The following is a 19213-nucleotide window of genomic DNA, read 5'->3' on the forward strand; positions in this document are numbered from 1 at the left end:
GATGGTTCACCTGTTCCGGAACGTGAAAATAGAGGATATTGGACGAATCAACTTGACCATGACAACAGAAGAGTACGAGTTGTTCAAGGAAGAGAAGAGAAGAGTGACTTATGAAAAACAGACCACTGCCTCGCAATCATACAAAATGCCCGTTGTTTCCAAGGACCCGACCCACGTTTCAGACAGAGGGTCTAAGAGGAAGCAACCCGAGAAATTTCTCCTGGTTTTCTACTGAGTACCAGTCCCGGACTACTACCATAAGGGTTCAGACTGTTATAATAAGAAAGAGCAACCATAAGCCTTTATGGCGAAGAACTCTCCGCCCAGGGATTCAAAGAAGGGGAAGGCTATAGTTCTCTGGGAGGAGCCTCGAGTAGAACTTGATGAGCAAGTGCCCTTATCTTTAAGGGTACTAGAAGAGAAACTACCTAAGGGATACAAGTCCCCGACCATTGGAGAGTATGATGACAGTAAAGATCCGGAATACCATCTCCGCAAGTTCCAGAACACGGTGTTATTACACTAGTATAGCGATGCTATTAAGTGCTGAGTGTTTCTGAACACTCTTTCTGGCTCGACATAGAAATGGTTTAATAGATTACCGAATGGGTTCATTACTTGTTTCTATGATTTTAAAACTGTCTTTCTACGCCACTTCACCAGCAGCAAGAAGTACCAGAAAACGGACCATTGTCTCTTCGCTCTTATGCAGGGGATGGCTAAGCCCTTGCGAAGTTATATCAAGCGCTTCAACCAGGTGGCTCAGGACGTTCCATATCCACCTCTGAAATACTAATGAGCGTCTTCTCTCATGGGCTAGTAGAGGGGGAGTTCTTCCGAGATCTCATTCGGGATCCCATGAAGAACTTCGACGAGATGCTTGGGAAGGACGCTAGCTATATTAATGTGGAAGAGGCTCAGACCGCTCGACACAAAGCAGACAAAGCGCCTACTCCTGCCAACAAGCCAGAGAAAGGCCGCCTCAACTGCTAGCTCAACCTCTTCCGCGAGCCCGGGACGCCCGATCGCCCTTCGGTCCCGGTCAGGATCCCCTACCAGCTCCACGTGTGGCAGCTGTCCAAGCCCCAAGGCCTGGACCATGGGGGTCGTGTTACTGCACTTACCATCAGTCCCACACCCATGTCACAAGTGATTGCTTCCAGTTCACCCGAGACTCTCAGTGCGCCGCTGAGCTGGGCTTACCTCCGCCTGAGATTGCGCCCAGGACTCAACAGAGGATACTGGCCAGCCAATAGGCTAGGGCAGGTGTAGGTCAGCCTGGCAGACCATAGTCTGAAAATGCGAGACAAGGAAATTAACAGCCTGGTCATAACCCAGAACCTAGGGAAGCCAAGGAAGAGGAGAACTGGGGAAATGCGACCATTCGTGAGATAGGCATGATCTCAAGAGGACCCACAGATGAAGATTCTGTCCGGGCTTGGAAGTCTCATGAGCGGCGTTTGGAGATACATGTTGTAGGGTGCAGCCAGGAGCAAGCTGCAGGGCCCGTTATTTGCTTTGGGCCCTAAGATCGGGAGAGGCTGGAGCTTCCGCACGATGATGCCCTGATAATAAAGGTCGTCATCACCAACAGTCGCGTGGCCAGAGTTTTCGTGGATACCGGGAGCTCTGTCAACGTGTTGTTCAAGAGCGTGTTTGAGGGCATACAAATTGACGCCAGCGAACTCCAACCCGTAGCTACTTCATTGTATGACTTCACTGACAATGAAGTACGACCCATGGGCCAGATCAAGCTGGCCATATCTTTGGGTATAGTGAGCCCTTGGTGAGGACGAGGAGAAGCACCTTCATAGTGGTGGATTCACCATCCTCATACAACGTCATCTTAGGGAGACCAGCACTGCATGAGTTCCGGACGGCGGTCTCTACCTTTCATCAGAAGATTAAATTCCCTATAAGGGACCAGGTCAAGGAAGTTAATGGTGAGTAGTTGGTCTCTCGCTGGTGTTACGTCGACATGGTGAAGGTGGAGGCTCGCAAGGCTCAATGGACTCAGGACGGCAGAATCCACGTCATTCAAGAGGAGTCTTTGCCTATCGCAGAGGAACCCATACCATGGGAGGAGGTATAACTCTATCCTGAACCCTTAGAGAGTATCATCCGCATATCCAGCGACCTACCTATCGAAGTCAAGATGGACCTGGTTCATTGCTTGACTCGTAATAGGGATGTTTTTGCTTGGTCCCCTGAGGAGTTGCCTGGGTTCAAGATCGAGGTGGTCAAACATAGACTACACCTTCTGCCTGATTCCTGACCGATCAAGCAAAAGAAGAGGAATTTCTCGGCCGAGCAAAATAAAACATCTAGGCTGAGGTAGATCAGCTCAGGAAAGCAGCCCATATTAGGGAGATACAATTCCCATCCTGACTCTCCAATGTAGTCCTAGTAGCTAAACCCAACAATAAATGGAGGGGTCGCATTGACTTCTGGGAACTCAACCGCACTAGCCCTAAAGATTGCTACCCACTGCCCATGATTGATCAGATGGTGGACTCAACCTCGGGCTGTGAAAGAATTTGCATGCTTGATGCTTATCAAGGATATCACCAGATCCCATTGGCGCAAGAAGATCAGGAGAATGTTAGCTTCATCATGGCAGACGGTACCTTCTGTTATACTGTTATGCCCTTCAGATTGAGGAATGTTGGAGCTACCTATCAGAGGATGATGGATAAGATCTTCCGGGAACAAATAGGGCGAAATGTTAAAGTCTATGTGGATGACATGCTTATCAAGTCTACTCTAGCTATATATTTGATCGCTGACATAGAAGAACCCTGCGGCACTTTGAGACAGTATGGGATGAAGTTGAATCCCCTAAAATGCTTGTTTGGAGCTCAAGGAGGAAAGTGTTGGAACCCTAAGGTTGTTTTGATGTGATCAACAAGTTAAGTTAGGTCCTGTGTGATAGATCGGATGCGAGCGATAAAGGGGGGTGAATATCGCTTCTTTTAAAACTCTTCTTTTACTTTTAAATCAGAATCGTGCAGCAGAAAGTAAAAAGGGAGACGGGTTCATTTACTTTGTTCGGAGCCTAGCTCGACTCCTACTCGAAGGCCTGTGGTCCTTGACCGCACCGATGGGCAATCACTATAACTCTTCTTTCCGAAACCATTGGAAAGAAGCAGATCATACAGATATAAGAAGTATAAGATAGTAACAACCCTACTATCTTATTTAAAATTAAGTGCAATACAAAATAAATATACCGACAATAGTATGCATAGGATGTAGCTTGGTCGGTACTTCCAGACGGAGTGACTTGCTGAGTTGTTGAAGATGTGTAGCACAATCCGTACGCAAAGAAGAGCTTTTGAGATGATCAGAAGTGTTGTTTTTGAGCCTCTAACTTCGAGCTCCTTTTATAAGTGCCTTTGGCATTCGGTCGATCAATCCCACTATTCGGTCGACCGAACCCGCTCCCTTCCTTCCTGGCTGGAGTCTGAAGCTAGCTCGATCTTTCGCAATAAATGATCATGAATAGTTCGGTCGATCGATCCCATTTTTTGGTCGACCGATCAGCTTCCTTCCCTGTTCTTCTTGATTCACCGAGATCAACATTCAATGCACCATTAATGCTGATTGGTTCGGTCGATCGATCCATAGGTTCGGTCAACCGATCCGCTTCTTTTCCTTTTGCTGCTGATCGGTGCTGATGAACTGGCTGTGCTGAGTCATCATGGTTCGGTCGACCGATCCTCTGGTTCAGTCGACCGATCAAGTTTTGACTGGACTGTACTCTATTTTGGTCTGAACTGATACCTGCTTTGAGTTGACCTGGTTCGGTTGACCGATCCTACTGTTCAGTTGACCGATCGGGTCGAACCTGCAAAACAGTGTTAGATAATAATCCTACAAAACAGAGATTAGCACAGTAATATTATAATGCATGAGTAGTATAAAAGATAGTAGAACTGTCTTGATCTCAACTTGGAAACCTTCCCGGTTTCTTCAGTTGGATCAGCGACCTTAGGTTGTTCCTTTCAGGAACCGAACCTCACTGTCACTCCTCCAATTGTTTACCTTAACTTACCTGCCAAACATGGTCCTCCAAACATGTTTGGACTTTTCCTGCTTAGTGTCTGATCGCCCGATCCACTAAGACTTTTCCTGTAATATTACATTAGCCAACAGCAATAATAGTAATACAGAATACAATGGTAAACCTAGACCTAGATTTACCGAGATCCGCTGGTCCGGTCGACCGCGCACGGTCGACCGGAAATCATCCAAACAACCTTGCTTGGAGTTCACTCCTCCAAGCCTTCTCGTTACCTAAGGTTACCACCCCCTACGATTTTCTCAACCTGGCTTCACTCACCAGGACATATAGTTACCACCCCCTAGGATTTTCTCCACTTGGCTTCACTCACCAAGACTCAATATTCGGCTACCCATGGATCAAGTCCTCCAGACCTATCCACCTGGCTTCCACGATATACCAAGATTTTTCCCCTTGCCTAGCCTACAACTAGGACTTCCCTTGATCAAGTTCCATACTTAAGCATACTTAAACATATTTGTCTGACATTAAAATCTTGGAAGTCGATTGCACCTACAATCTCCCCCTTTTTGATATTTGACAAATATGTTTAAGTTAGGTCAATTCAAAAAGATTTAGATTTCTAACTTAAACTCTTCTTCTCCCCCTTTTGTCATACAACAAAAAGAACCCTTTATAAATGACTTTAAGTGCTAAGGATTCCTAAGTTTTGCACCAACAATGATAGAATACTTTTAAATATTTTCAAGATATGCCTAAGATATTCCCTCACCCATTTGAAATATAATAATAAGATGTATAATAGAGTTTTCAAAAAGGATTCATAGAGATTTTGAAAAAGCCTCAATCCATGAAAAAATTGAGTAAATTTATAGTATTTTTTTTTCAAAATAATTTTGAAGAATGCACTAAGTAAAATATCTCAATAATATGTTTCAAAAAGTATTTCAAGACTTAAAGTATTTTTGCAAAACCATGATATAGAAGACTTAATGCTTGTAAAATTTCTTAGAATTTGTTTGGAAAAATATTTCAAACAATATATTTCAAAAATATTTGTAAAGAGTTTTTATCAAGCATCCTTTTCAAAGAGTATTTCGAAGCTAAGTTCAAAGACTATTTTCAAGTAATTTACAAGGAATCCTCTAAGTAAAATTTTATTTTCAAGAAATTTTCCAAAGTAATAATTTTTTAAACTATGATTTTTCAAAAAAATTTCAAAAACTATATGTTTGGTGAATATAATTGTGAGCTATATTGAAAGGATAATATTTGAGCTACATATAAAGGATAAACTTTTGTAAGCAATTTTTCAAAAATATTTTCAACCCAATTTTAAAAATGTTCAAGACTTAAGATATTTTTGCAAAAAAATAAGTTGCTTTCAAAATTAGTTATCAAGTGATTAAAAGTTCAAAACAATTTGCAAAGTAATTCAGATTTTTTTTAAAAAAAAAATGTTTAAACTCAAAACTTTTCAAACCCTCTTTGAAGATATATAAAATATGTCCTTTAGTAGAGTCTCTCCCCCTTAATCAGACACCCTCTTTAGATATCCTTGTTACACACAAGGAAGATATTCCTAGACGTGTCTAAGGGTCATGGTTGACTTAAAGACTTAGGTGGTGAATAAGAATAATTTATATAAAATACACTCAATCAATCATCAATCAAGATTTGAAAAGTATTTCTTAAGAAAATAGATTTATAAGTTTTGAAAAGTTTTTAATTAAGTTAAAATAATTTTTAATTAAGTTTAAAATAATTTTTAATTAATTGATTAAAGAGTTTTTAAGTTTTAAAAAGTTTTCAATTAAGTTAAAATAATTTTTAATTAAGTTTAAAATAATTTTTAATTAATTGATTAAAAAGTTTTTAAGTTTTAAAAAGTTTTCAATTAAGTTAAAATAATTTTTAATTAATTGATTAAAAAGTTTTTAATTAATTTAAAATAATTTTTAATTAAGTTTAAAATTAATTATAATTAATTGATTATTTATTTTATTTAAAATTAAACTTGAAAAAGGTTATTGAACTCATGTTAGATTTAAACTTAGCTTTGGGTTAATCAAGCAAACGTCCTAAGGATAAGCTTTCAGTTCAGTGACGAGGCATATGACCTTCTTGTGTATCAACGGTGGACCACTTGCTGAAGACTTTCCAAACTGTTCCCGCCCAAAAAATTTAATACTAAATTTTGGTCTAACTAGCCCATGTTTGACTGGGGTAGCTTTGGTCAGATCCACTAAGTCTAGTGCACCAGGTAGAATTCCATATTCAGCCTAGACATGCCTTCGACAAAGTTTCCTTGACGTACTATCATCCCAATCCATTCTGATGCTATGTTGTTAGGGTTTGGTAAACCTTTTTAACTAACCGTTCTAAATTAAGAGAAGATGCATGACATGGTATATAACAGATAAGTATGCATGACAATTCAAACAATTCAAACAAGTCATGCATGATATAAATTGTTTATTAATATTATTTTTTTATTATTGTTGTTGTTGTTATTTTTGTTATTATTATTATTGTTATTATTGTTGTTTTATTATTATTATTATTGTTGTTGTTGTTGTTTTATTATTATTGTTATTGTTGTTATTTTATTATTATTATTATTATTGTTATTATTGTTGTTATTGTTGTTTTATTATTATTATTGTTGTTGTTGTTTTATTATTATTATTGTTATTGTTATAATTTTTTTATTATTATTGTTATTATTATTATTACTATTATTATGTTTCATAATTAAAAGGTACATTATTATAATTAAGTTTATGAAAGTTTTTTTTTAAATTTGGTTTTGCTTTATAATTTAGATCTAGATTTTGTGAGTTTATAAAATTATTAATAATGTTTTCTAATTTATTAATTTTATTTTTCAAACATTATTTTGTTTTTCTTGTTTTCTAAAATTTTATTTATAGTTTAGTTTTTTATTTTTACTTTCTAAATTTTTAGTTAAGTTTTGTTTATTGTTAGTTAATTTTAGATTATTATTATTTTGATTCAAATTATCTTGAATATATTGATTAAATAGATCTGAGTCTTGATTAAGGTTTGAGTTAATTTGGTCAATTTTAATATATTTGAATTAATTAAGTTTTTATTATTTTTGTTAAGTAATGTTAATGTAGGATTTTCATGCTTTTTCAAATTTAAATTATAATTCAAACAAGAAGGATCTAAAGCATACAATTTTTCATGTAACATAAATTTATTTACCATATTTGCTCCCCCTGAATCCTTGAGTCTTCTCTCTAGACATTGAAATTTGTAATGCCCCATCTTTTTGCACTTGAAACATTCGATGTGGTCCTTCTTTTTCCGGACTGCAGGCATCGGTTCCTCCGGTTGTGCGGATCGATCCATCGGGCATTTATTTTTGTAGTGTCCTTTTTCTCTACAATTAAAACATGTTATGTGTTCTTTAAATTTTAAGTTTATAATATTACCTTTTGAATCCTCATTAGGATTTTCCCCCTTGACCATTGCCATTTCAGATTCAGGCTCAAGTGTTTGGTCGGACTCGGGTTCGGATCCATCAGCCTCCTCCCCAGCTACTAGTGCGATGAAGTTGATTTGGTCTTGTTCTTCTAGATCTGGCTCTGAGGATAGCTCTCCGGATTCGGGCTTGTATTCGAACTCACTTTCATCTTGATCTTCTAGCCTCGACAGAGTCTCGTGAAGCTCGATCAATTTGGTCCACATCTCAAACGCGTTTTTGTAATCTTCTAATTGACACAAAATTTTGTTAGGCAAAACACTAATTAATATATCTATTACCTTTGTGTTTGCTTGTGAGTTTCTAGAAGATTGTCTCAGTGCGATCCAATTGTCAAAACTCTCACTTTCTATGAAAGACTCGATTATTCGCCTACAGACATTGAAATAAACTTGAACGTATGGTGGAGGTTCATAGATACTTCTCCCTTCTTGATAGGATGTTGACATTTTTGCAAAAAAATAATAGGAAACAAATTTCCAAGACTTTTGTCTTGGGATTAGTAGTGCGGGATTAAGAGTAAAAAGTATTACATTAAAAAAAATTTAAGGAAAAGAAAAAAGTTTTAAAAGTTGCTCGAAAAATGGTTAAGTAATTTCAGAGCTACCAGGCTCTGATACCAATTGATAGATCGGATGCGAGCGATAGAGGGGGGGGGTGAATATCGCTTCTTTTAAAACTCCTCTTTTACTTTTAAATCAGAATCATGCAGCGGAAAGTAAAAAGGAAGATAGGTTCATTTACTTCGTTCAGAGCCTAACTCGACTCTTATTCGAAGGCCCGCGGTCCTTGACCGCACCGATGGGCAATCACTATAACTCTTCTTTCTGAAACCTTCAGAAAGAAGCAGATCATACAGATACAAGAAGTATAAGATAGTAACAACCCTACTATCTTATTTAAAATTAAGCGCAATACAAAATAAATATACCGACAATAGTATGCGTAGGATGTAGCTTGGTCGGTACATCCAGACGGAGTGACTTGCTGAGCTATTGAAGATGTGTAGCACAATCCGTATGTGAAGAAGAGCTTTTGAGATAATCAGAAGTGTTGTTTTTGAGCCTCTGACTTCGAGCTCCTTTTATAAGTGCCTTTGGGGTTCGGTCGATCGATCCCACTGTTCGGTCGACCAAACCCGCTCCCTTCCTTCCTGGCTGGAGTCTGAAGCTGGCTCAATCTTTCACAATAAATGGTCATGAATAGTTCGGTCGACCGATCCCATTTTTTGGTCGACCGATTAGCTTCCTTCCCTGTTCGTCTTGATTCGTCGAGATCAACATTCAATGCACCATTAATGCTGATTGGTTCGGTTGACCGATCCATAGGTTCGGTCGACCGATCCGCTTCTTTTCCTTTTGTTGATGATCGGTGCTGATGAACTAGCTGTGCTGAGTCATCATGGTTCAGTCGACCGATCAAGTTTTGATCGGACTGTACTCTGTTTTGGTCTGAGCTGATACCTGCTTTGAGTTGACCTGGTTCGATCGACTGATCCTCCTGTTCGGTCGACCGATCGGGTCGAACCTGCAAAACAGTGTTAGATAATAATCCTGCAAAACAGAGATTAGCACAGTAATATTATAATGCATGAGTAGTATAAAAGACAGTAGAACTGTCTTGATCTTAACTTGGAAACCTTCTCGGTTTCTTCAGTTGGATCAGCGACCTTAGGTTGTTCCTTTTAGGAATCGAACCTCACTGTCGCTCCTCCAATTGTTTACCTTAACTTACCTGCCAAACATGGTCCTCCAGACATTTTTGGACTTTTCCTGCTTAGTGTTTGATCGCCCGATCCACTAAGACTTTTCCTGCAATACTACATTAGCCAACATCAATAATAGTAATACAGAATACAATGGTAAACCTAAACCTAGATTTACCGAGATTCGCTGGTCCGGTCGACCGCGCACAGTCGATCGGAAACCAACCGAACAACCTTGCTTGGAGTTCACTCCTCCAAGACTTCTCGTTACCTAAGGTTACCATCCCCTAGAGTTTTCTCAACCTGGCTTCACTCATCAGGACCTAAGGTTACCACCCCATAGGATTTTCTCCACTTGGCTTCACTCACCAAGACTCAATATTCGGCTACCTAGGGATCAAGTCCTACAGACCTATCCACCTGGCTTCCATGATATACCAAGATTTTTCCCCTTGCCAAGCCTACAACTAGGACTTCCCTTGATCAAGTTCCATAATTAAGCATACCTAAACATATTTGTTTGACATTAAAACCTTGGAGGTCGATTGCACCAACACTGTGTGTTTTTAACCTTATGTCTAAGTGTGCAGGAACTTAGGAGCACAGGTAGTCGAGCGGAAGACACACCTAGCAAGAAGGACGGCATGTGGTACATCCGAGGGACGAGGCACTGCAGAAGAGTACACCGGTGGACGAGAAGGAAGCGTGTGGTGGTTCCGAGGGACGAAAAGCCGGAGCGGAAGACTACTCGAGGAGCAAGAGACGCAGCAAGCGAGAAGGTCGGCACGGGGTGCGACTGAGGGACGAAGACTGCAGATGAGTACACTGGCGGACGAGAAGGAAGCACGCGGCGATTTCGAGGGACCAGAAGCCGGAGGGAAGCCTGCTCAAGAAGACCGGAAGTTAGGTTTGGGTGAGCCCTATTCCGGATGGCAGAAATCACCCAAGCGAGCGGAAGACTCAGTCTAAGGTGAACGGAGCCGGAGCAGAAGACCCGGGCTGGAAAAATTCAACGGGGTTGACCTTTCCAGTCGGGGCGCCCAGGGCTGTCCGGGGCTCCCGAAACCCTTCCGGGCGCCCGGAGCTGAGTTGACTTTTTCACCGGATCAAGTTTTGACTCGATCTGAACGTTGGGGGATAAATTTTATCCCCCCAGGGCACTCAGAACCCTCAGGGCGTCCCGACCAAGGCTATAAATATAGTCTTGTTCCAGAAGCTTTTCATCAATCAGAACTCAAGCAATTCTTTCAACACTTGTACTTCATCTATAGTTTAGCTTCTTTTCGTGTGCTTCATTACTGTAAGAGGCTTCTCCGCCTAAAGGAGATAGTAGTACGATCATCTTCCTTGGATTAACAACCTCCTCGATTGTAACCAAGTCAAATCCGGTGTGCCTCGTCTTTTTTTATTTACTTTCTGCTTTCATTATTTTACAAGTGTTAGTTTAAGAGTTCGAGAAGGGTTTGAATTTTTATTTTCAGGCTATTCAACCCCCCTTCTAGCCGGTTGCCACGGTCCAACAAGTGGTATCAGAGTCGAGGCACTTCAAGAGGACTAACAGCCAATCGAAGCAAAGATAATGGTTGGACCAAGCATCTACCCGCCGAAATTCGAAGGGGATTTTGCCACCTGGAAAAAGTGAATGTAGGTATTCTTTACAACTGATTTTGAATTAATTTTAATAATGGAATTTGGCTATGTAGCTCCAGAGGGAAAAGAAAAAAATCAATGAACAAAAAAGGAACAGGTTGACTACGTGGCGAACGACAAAGCATAATACCATCTGCTAAGCGTTCTTCCGCCACAAGAAGTCAACCGGATCGGGAACTACGACTCAGCAAAGGAACTTTGGGAGAAGTTCCTTGAGCTGCACGAAGGAACGTCCGAAGCCAAGCTTGCTAGACGGGATCTACTTCGCAATCAGTTCACCAGCCTGCAACTTGGGGAAGACGAGACAATTGCGCATCTGCACTCGAGAATCAAAGAGACCATCACCGGACTGTCGAATCTCGGAGAAAAGATAAGTAACCGAGATTCGCTAAGGTACGCTTTAAATTCTTTTCCGAGAAATTCAAAATGAGCATCACTAGTAGATGTCTTTTACATTTCGAAAGATTTATAAAAAATTACACTAGAAGAATTTTTCTCGACATTTAAAGTGCACGAATCAAGATGTGCTGGTACGAAGGAGCCCAAGAACAATCTCGCCCTCAAAGCATCGAGAGACGAACCTGAGTCGGAATCTTCTCTCGACGACAAGGAAATGGTAATGATGGTAAGACGGTTTTAAAAGCTTTCTAAATCTATAACTACTACCACTGCTGCTACCACTACGATGAAGAAGGGCACGTCAAGGACAACTACCCTAAGCTGAGGAACAAGGACAAGGATAAAGGTAAAAAGCCTATTCAAAAGAGCAAAGTCCTAAAGGCGACGTGGGACGATACGTCGTCCGAATCTGAAGTCGAGGCTTTCTCCGGACTCGCATTAATGGTGAGTCATCAAGACGACGACTGTAATTCAAGCTCTTCTGAGATGAGCATCGAGAGCATCGATGAAGGGGGAGCTACGTCGGAAGAAAGCAGCAGTTCAGGGGGAGACAAGGACAACGAGATCGACAAGGTAAGTGAGGTACGATCTCTTCCTCCCGATAAACTTTTTAAGTTTGTTAAGTTGCTAACTAAAGACTGCTGCAAGTTAGAAAAAGAAATTAAGAATTTAAAAATAATATTAACTAAATCTTGCCCTTTAGAAGAATTAGATAAAGTTAAATTAGAAAATGAGAAATTGAAATCAGAAAATGAAAATCTGAAAATTCAAGTAGATAACTTGAAAAATCGTGCATGCCTATCTAATACAAAGTTTAGAAAGTTTAATCATTTAAATTGGTATTATAGGTATCACCAGGGACAAATTAGGAATATTTCAAGAAAATATGTCCCTAAGAAATTTTTGGTTAATCCAGTAGGCTGGAACCTATATTGGGTTCCTAAATCTTGCTTAGCCTAAATTTTAATCGAAATTAGCGCTTTCAGTGAGAAAATTAAACAATGAATTTCTTTATGAGGCTTTGTCTAAGGAAATGGTTGTTGCTCCAATAACCAAGAAGGCCTAGTGCCTCGTCATGACTTGGAAGCCAAAATATTGAAATAAAAATGTTTAATTAACTTTCTGATAAAAGCATTAAGGTGAAAATTTAATAATGCTTTAAAAAGTTTTTTTAACATTTTAAAAAAAATTTCAAAATTTTTTTTACTTAGAATTTTTTTTTGCATAAAACCTTTACATAAAAGTTAAAAGTATTTCTGAAATTTCTGCTTAAAATCTTTACTTAGAAATTTTTTTTAAAAAAAATCTTAAGTCAGAATTTTTTTTCTCTTACTTAAGAGCTTTACTAAGAATTTTTTTTGAAAAATTTTCTTACTTAAAAACCTTACTTAAATTTTTTTAAAGTTAGAAATTTTTTTTTAAAAATATTCTTTTTGCAAATTCTCTAACTTAGAGTTTATTCAACTTAGAATTTTTTTTATGAAAGTTAGAAAATTTTTTTACCCTTAGTTTTTTTTTGGAACCCCATTTTTTATGTGATCAAAAGGGGAGAAGGAAAAGTATAAGTCTAGGGGGAGGCAGACAAATTTTTTTTCCTTTTTTCACTTTATTACAAATTTAGTTAGTTTAATTTTTTATGTCTATTTTTACCCTAGCTTAACTTGGGTTACTCACATCAAAAAGGGGGAAATTGTTGGAACCCCAAGGTTGTTTTGGTGTGATCAACAAGTTAAGTTAGGTCCTGTGTGTTTTTAACCTTGTGTCTAAGTGTGCAGGAGCTTAGGAGTACAGGTTGTCGAGCGGAAGACACAACTAGTAAGAAGGACGACACGCGATGCATCCGAGGGACGAGGCACTGTGGAAGAGTATGCCAGCGGACGAGAAGGAAGCGTGCGGTGGTTCCGAGGGACGATAAGCGGCTGGAGTGGAAGACTGCTCAAGGAGCAAGAGACGCAGCTAGCGAGAAGGTTGGTACGGGGTGCGACCGAGGGACGAAGACTACGAATGAGTACGCTGGCAGACGAGAAGGAAGCACGCGGCGATTTCAAGGGACGAGAAGCCGGAGCGGAAGCCTGCTCGAGAAGACCAAAAGTTGGGTTCGGGTGAGCCCTATTCAGGATGGCAGAGATCACCCAAGCGAGTGGAAGATTCGATCTGAGACAAACGGAGCCGGAGCAGAAGACCCGGGTTGGAAAAAGTCAACGGGTTTGACTTTTCCAGCCGGGGCGTCCGGAGTTGTCCGGGGCGCTCGGACCCCCCCCCCCCCCCGGAGTTTACTTTTTGACCAGATCACGTCAAAGGTGATCTGAACGTTGGGGGATAAAGTTTTATCCCCCCAGGGTGCACGGAATTCCAACCAAGGCTATAAATACAGCCTTGGTCCAGAAGCTTTTCAACAACTCAAGCAATTCATTCTTTTTACACTTATACGCTTTCTTTGTAGTTAAGCTTCTATTTTCTGCGCTTCATCATTGTAAGAGGCTTCTCTGCCTAAAGGAGTTTTTAGTACGATCATTTTCCTTGGATTAACAACCTTTCCGATTGTAACCAAGTCAAATCTGGTGCCTCGTTTTTTCTTATTTACTTTCTGTTTAGCTAATTTATGCAAGTGTTAGTTTAAGAGTTCGAGAATGGTTTGTTTTTTGTTTTTTGTTTTCAGGCTATTCAACCCCCCTTCTAGCCGGCCGCCGCGATCCAACACTGTTAACCATAGATGTAGTGAGCCCTCTCTGCTCCCGATCCACCTGAGGTCCTTCTCCCACCTCAGCGTCGACGCTGACATTTCCCCCTTCATTTTCGTCTCTGACCGAGGACAACGAGCAGATTCACATAGTCTGGATGTCGACACTGTGGTAAGGGATTTGACTCTGATCCATGCATCATTGATCGATGATTAGTGTTGATTGTTATTATGGTGTTCCTCACCTTCCTATGATTTCTGAATTGTGCCCTAATTCTCTAATGCCACTAGCTATCGGCCCAGATCTCAGCAGTGAACAGCGGTTTGCCTTGTTGTGAGTAGGAGCTGTCAACCCTAGATGTCGGCTTTTGTTGCTTACTGTTATTGTCGGAGATGAATAGAATTTGGGTAAGTTTAGTTTAAAAGGTTTTGAATTCAGTCTCGATTTGGATTACAAGGTTAATTAAAAGTTCATTGTTTGTATTGTTAGGTTCGCAAGGGAAGGAGTTAGCGAATAGTAGATGATCGTTGCTGTTGGTTGTGAGCACATTTAGTGACACCTAGTGCCAAACTTGGGGGGTAAGTCATGTGGAGGATTGATTATTTTTCTACATTGGGTTTGATAAATGAATTGATGGTGGGGTTGAGTTAGTGGAGATATGAAGTTGTATGTAGTCATGGATTAAATGGTTTGTTATTTGATTATGGTGCTAGGTTTGGTTATATATGGATCTATGTTGAATTGACTTGTTAGTGAATGGTTGCTATATGAATCAATTAAAGAGTTGATGAGGTTGGGTTAAATCTAATTTAACCAATGGATTTGGGTGAATCGAGGTTCATAGATTGGATTAAGGTTTATCCCTAATATGGTTAGAAGCTTTATTTAGCTATTTAATTTAGATGGAATTAGCTAAATAAAATATATTGATTTGCAGGACTTTGATATGAGACGAGCATCTCGACCTGGGATTTGTTTCAGTTACGAACTACTAATTAAGGAGGATATTTCTTGCTTTATCTCTTTAGCACATTGATCTTGGTGCATGAGCTAAATGTTCAGATAGTTACTATGTTCATCTTGCCTCCATTCTTATTTTTCCTGCGTTTGATACTTCCACTCAATCTTTGAGCTACTCGTTTCTGTATCTATACAGTCTCTCATTACTATCTATGATATTTACCAGATACTAGATACTGGATATATAGATACCAGATACCATGTTTACTTGCTTTGACTACTATTTATTCATGTTTCTTATTGAGCATGCTGGCTTCATGTAGCATACCTGTTTCTGTTTATGTATATATGATGACTACTACATTTTTTGCATCATGTCATTGCATGCATGTCGGCGACCATGTCTCCCTTGTGGTTGAGAGGGTCGTTGGCCTGGGGCACACGCTCGGCCACTCATGGGTAGTGGTAGTTAGAGCGTGTCGCTTGTCCTGTCGTGCCCCCACTCGCACACTCATGGGTAGTGATAGCTAGAGTCGCAGGCAGCAGGGACCCCCGTCGCAGATGTAGCTATTTAGCTACTATGTAACTGCCCCCTCGGCCACTCGAGAGTAGTGGTAGCTAGAGTGGTGTACAGTCTATCATTGTCCTAGCCTCTCGACCATACAGGGGGCATGGTACAGCGGGTGGGCGGGAGTGACCATCCGTGCATACACTATTGTTATTATACTTATGCTGTTGTTGCTTACTTATGTTATTGTTGCTAGTTTATGCTGTTGTTGCTTACCTATGTTGATATATTTACATATGTTGAGATATACATCTGCGGTATGTGTTTAGACACTGATTTACTTAATGTTATTATGTATATACCTCACATGCTACCCCTGTAGTTACGAGCAGTACTGTAGCAGATCTTTGCTAATTCTGACCTTCTATTACTAGCCTAGGATATGATTTTAGGTATGGACATTTTTTATGATATCACTGTAGTATCTGTTATATTCCCTATGAGACTGTATACCTTTGTATCTCTAGTTCTTTACTATACTCTATTAGGATCGGTTGAGCTAGAGGGGGGATGAATGTCTCACTTCATTTTCTTGATCGACTTGATTTTGCACAGTGGAAACTTGAAAGCAATGCTAACTCTTGTATTTACTTGGTATCCACCTCCTCAAGGAGGTGACTAGTCCAAGGATCCACACCACTGTCACCCTTCCACTATCAAACTTCTCCTTCTCGGAATAACACCAAAGGTGGAGAAACCTTACAAGATTTACAACTCTCCCTCGCACCGACCATTTCAAGATCAAAAGGAATAAGGAAGGAGAGAGAAAGAGTACTTACGAAGGATAAAGGAAATGCACAAGGCAGGGAGCAAGCAAGCAAAGAAAGGAGAAGAAGGAAACCTGAAGGAAGTTGAAGCGATAAGAAATAACAGTGGACAACCTTTAGGGTTTTTAAACCAAAACCCTTAGGAAGCATCAAAAAGTGAGTCGGACAACTAAAACGGCATGTCACACGTTAGCCATAAGATCGAGAAGCGGAAGCTATTTGGGGTTACGTGTAAAAAGCGTGCGTCACACATTACGGCGAGTTAAGTTAGAGGGGCACGTGGCGTCTCTCGAGGAAAGGGCATTTATGATGGAAGTGACAGGAAAATCATGGAAGGGGATATGCGAACAGGGGGTGCCTTACCTTATGAAGATCAGGCCTCGGAAACTGAAAATTCCATGTGGCTGCCTCAGGAAACTAAGAAGAAGGCGGTGGAAAGGGGTGCTTCAAAATTCATCGCCTTCATGCCTCCTCGAGATCCGGGTAAGATTCAAATTTAATTGAAGCCTTATGTATTGCACTTCGTGATTGTAGGAGCATTAAGCTGAGTCCTCAAGCGCGATCCCTTCAAGTCATAGAGGTGGTTTGCCTTGATCACTCCTAGTCAGACCTCCATATCCCCTGCTGGCCAGGTCTCCACATCCCCTCCTGATCAGATCTCCAGATCTCTTCCTGGTTAGACCTCCAGATCCCCTGCTGGCCAGGTGTTACACTTCCGCAAGTGCACGGATTCATCGTCAGTAATATATAAGATAGTCGAACCACAGGGACTGTTGATTAAGCACTAGAGATGTCGCAAAGTAAGCTATCTAGACGGTTGAAAGTTGGCTTTGTGCTTGCAAACTAACGAGAGTAATTGAAGAGAGAAAGAGAAGGATGAGAGAGTCAATCTTGGAGGGAATTGAGCTTTGGGAAATGGATTCTAGGATTTCGGTTTCATTGTGGTGGAACCTGATGCATCATGTTCTATCTTTTATTCATTGTCAATCAACATACCTTCGCCGGAAGTTAAAGCTACTATTCTTAAGTACTAATCAGAGAAGATCCCTGTGAAATCCTGTTACGGTTAACCCCTGTCACTAGGGCTCCTTGGTAGATCACAAGAATACAAATCTAATCGGTATCATTAGGGATAGAGATAGGGGTTTGGTTTGGTCTCTTACTTCCTTGTGGAGAAGTTGCCTCTCCTTTCAAGGGAATATCCTAGACATCCGTGAACGGGTTACCCCTGTCACTAGGGCCCCTCGGGTGTACGATCTATGATCATCTCTTTACAAAATTAGCAATTCCTACACAATCAATTAACATGACAAGGCAACAAGTCTCATGCATATCAAATAGAAACGAAGCAAGAGAAATCATCCAACGAGTAAAGGAACAAACATGAGTCTTACATCAAACCCTATCCAAAACTACTCCCTACATCCATAGAAAAGGAGATCTACTCCATTACGAGGGAAGAACAACCCTAAAACATAAAGTAAGGCACACTTACAACCCTTGATGTGAGAAGAAGGGGAAGAAGAGATGTTGTCGAGGTTTCCAATGTCTTGGTGATGCCTCTTTACTGCAGAGATGAACGGAATGCCAAGAGATGACAGTGGATGAAGCTCTAGGGTTTCCCCCGAAGGGGAGAACCCTTTCCCAAGGAGAGGGCCAAAGTCCCGAACCAAAGATGATCAAGAATACGGATCTTGACCCTTTTATACCTCCTCTAAACTGCCCAGAAAAACTCAGAAGTATAGGGGTCTGGTAAACTGAGTTTTTCACTTATTAAACTATATTTTCTCATGATTCATCCTAAACCAAAGTTGTAGCTAAATTATATTCAATCTGACACTTGGATCGAGCTCTGGCTCCAACCGAGCCGAAAGTTATGGCAATTCGAAGTTTGGTCTGCAGTCTGGGAGGAGGTCCAGTTGAACCCGTGGTTGGGAGGCATGGCTGTGCCATTTAGCATAGGTAGGGCGAGTTGTCCTACTCCTCCCAGAGTAGTGTATAAGTGAACTTGCCCCCAGACTCTCGCCCTAGTGCGAATTATAAGTGAGCTTGCTCTCACGCTTCCAGACTCGCACTCTAATGCGAGTTATAAGTAAGCTTGCTCTCACAACCAACGACCTCTCGGTCGGGATTCCAGACTCTCGCCCCAACGCGAGTTGTAAGTGAGCTTGCTCTCACGCCTCCAGACTCTCGCCCCAGTGTGAGTTATAAGTGAGCTTACTCTAACGCCTCCAGACTCTCACTCCAGTGCGAGTTATAAGTGAGCTTTTTCTCATGCCTCCGAACTCTCGCCCTAGTGTGAGTTATAAGTGAGTTTGCTCTCACGACCAATGACCTTTTGGTCGGGATTCTAGACTCTCACCCCAGCGTGAGTTATAAGTGAACTTGCTCTCACGTCTCTAGACTCTCGCCCTAGTGTGAGTTATAAGTGAGCTTGCTCTCACGCCTCTAAACTCTCGCCCCAGTGCGAGTTATAAGTGAGCTTGCTCTCACAACTCCAAACTCTCACCCCAGCGTGAGTTATAAATGAGTTTTCTCTCACGACCAACGATCTCCTGGTCGAGATTCCAGACTCTCACCTAGTGCGAGTTATAAGTGAGCATGCTCTCACGACCAACGACCTCCCAGTCGAGATTCCAGACTCTTGTCCCAATGCGAGTTATAAGCGAGCATGCCCTCACGTCTCTAGACTCTCATCTCAGCGTAAATTATAAGTGAGCATGCTCTCATGACCAATGACCTCCCGATCGGGATTCCAGACTCTTGCCCCAGTGCGAGTTATAAGTGAGCTTGCTCTCACGACCAATGACCTCCCAATAACAACTCCAGACTCTCTCCCCTGTGCGAGTTATAAAGTGGGCTTGTTCTCACGACCAATGATCCCTCGCATCACACTATCACGCCTCATAACTCATGGGTCAACCTTCGGCACTTTTAAGTCCTAAGCA

Source organism: Zingiber officinale, chromosome 4A, assembly GCF_018446385.1.
Source record: "Zingiber officinale cultivar Zhangliang chromosome 4A, Zo_v1.1, whole genome shotgun sequence".
Classification (NCBI taxonomy): Eukaryota; Viridiplantae; Streptophyta; class Magnoliopsida; order Zingiberales; family Zingiberaceae; genus Zingiber; species Zingiber officinale.